This window comes from Oncorhynchus gorbuscha, unplaced genomic scaffold (genome assembly GCF_021184085.1).
Source record: "Oncorhynchus gorbuscha isolate QuinsamMale2020 ecotype Even-year unplaced genomic scaffold, OgorEven_v1.0 Un_scaffold_1315, whole genome shotgun sequence".
Taxonomy (NCBI): domain Eukaryota; kingdom Metazoa; phylum Chordata; class Actinopteri; order Salmoniformes; family Salmonidae; genus Oncorhynchus; species Oncorhynchus gorbuscha.
In genome coordinates, this window is record NW_025746127.1 from 72,463 (window position 1) to 74,676 (window position 2,214).

The following is a 2,214-nucleotide window of genomic DNA, read 5'->3' on the forward strand; positions in this document are numbered from 1 at the left end:
AACACAGAGAATAGTATCATGCTGGCACTGACTAGAACACAGAGAATAGTATCATGCTGGCACTGACTAGAACACAGAGAATAGTATCATGCTGGCACTGACTAGAACACAGAGAATAGTATCATGCTGGCACTGACTAGAACACAGAGAATAGTATCATGCTGGCACTGACTAGAACACAGAGAATAGTATCATGCTGGCACTGACTAGAACACAGAGAATAGTATCATGCTGGCACTGACTAGAACACAGAGAATAGTATCATGCTGGCACTGACTAGAACACAGAGAATAGTATCATGCTGGCACTGACTAGAACACAGAGAATAGTATCATGCTGGCACTGACTAGAACACAGAGAATAGTATCATGCTGGCACTGACTAGAACACAGAGAATAGTATCATGCTGGCACTGACTAGAACACAGAGAATAGTATCATGCTGGCACTGACTAGAACACAGAGAATAGTATCATGCTGGCACTAGAACACAGAGAATAGTATCATGCTACTGACTAGAACACAGAGAATAGTATCATGCTGGCACTGACTAGAACACAGAGAATAGTATCATGCTGGCACTGACTAGAACACAGAGAATAGTATCACTGACTAGAACACTGTATCATGCTAGACCACAGAGAATAGTATCATGCTGGCATAGAACACAGAGAATGCTGGCACTGACTAGAACACAGAGAATAGTATCATGCTGGCACTGACTAGAACACAGAGAATAGTATCATGCTGGCACTGACTAGAACACAGAGAATAGTATCATGCTGGCACTGACTAGAGAGAATAGTATCATGCTGGCACTGACTAGAACACAGAGAATAGTATCATGCTGGCACTGACTAGAACACAGAGAATAGTATCATGCTGGCACTGACTAGAACACAGAGAATAGTATCATGCTGGCACTGACTAGAACACAGAGAATAGTATCATGCTGGCACTGATTAGAACACAGAGAATATTATCATGCTGGCACTGATTAGAACACAGAGAATATTATCATGCTGGCACTGATTAGACCACAGAGAATAGTATCATGCTGGCACTGATTAGACCACAGAGAATAGTATCATGCTGGCACTGATTAGAACACAGAGAATAGTATCATGCTGGCACTGACTAGACCACAGAGAATAGTATCATGCTGGCACTGATTAGAACACAGAGAATATTATCATGCTGGCACTGACTAGACCACAGAGAATAGTATCATGCTGGCACTGATTAGAACACAGAGAATATTATCATGCTGGCACTGATTAGCAGAGAATGATTGGCACTGACTAGAACACAGAGAATAGTATCATGCTGGCACTGATTAGAACACAGAGAATATTATCATGCTGGCACTGATTAGACCACAGAGAATAGTATCATGCTGGCACTGATTAGAACACAGAGAATATTATCATGCTGGCACTGATTAGAACACAGAGAATATTATCATGCTGGCACTGATTAGAACACAGAGAATATTATCATGCTGGCACTGACTAGAACACAGAGAATATTATCATGCTGGCACTGACTAGACCACAGAGAATAGTATCATGCTGGCACTGACTAGAACACAGAGAATATTATCATGCTGGCACTGACTAGAACACAGAGAATAGTATCATGCTGGCACTGACTAGAACACAGAGAATATTATCATGCTGGCACTGACTAGAACACAGAGAATATTATCATGCTGGCACTGATTAGACCACAGAGAATAGTATCATGCTGGCACTGACTAGAACAGGCCTCAGAAATCTAAGAAATCACATGATCTCTGGGAAAACCACAATTGCACTGACCAATGGGAGCATAGACTGTCATTGTGAAATGGAAGAATCCCTCTCCAAAGTTCCCCAGGTTTTGACCGCTTAAGCCAAACAGTTAAATAAACTGCTCTGTTTGTAACACCAGATCTAATCCCGTGAAGAGTATTTTGAATAATAATATCCCAAAGATGACTTTCTTATTTTAGTTGTAATCCTTTCTTGCCCATCTTGAACCAACCAGTTGAAGAGAACTATACAACAGTTGTCTTTTCAATGAAGTTGTGCCAATTTCTTGATTATTGATGGTTGACAGTAAGTGGCATCCTGCCTCAATCAGGCAGTGACTACAAATGACATAACTTTTGTCTCAGAGGGAGAGGGGAAGGGAGGAGCATAAGAGATTGACATGGGGATTGAGAAAGAGAGAA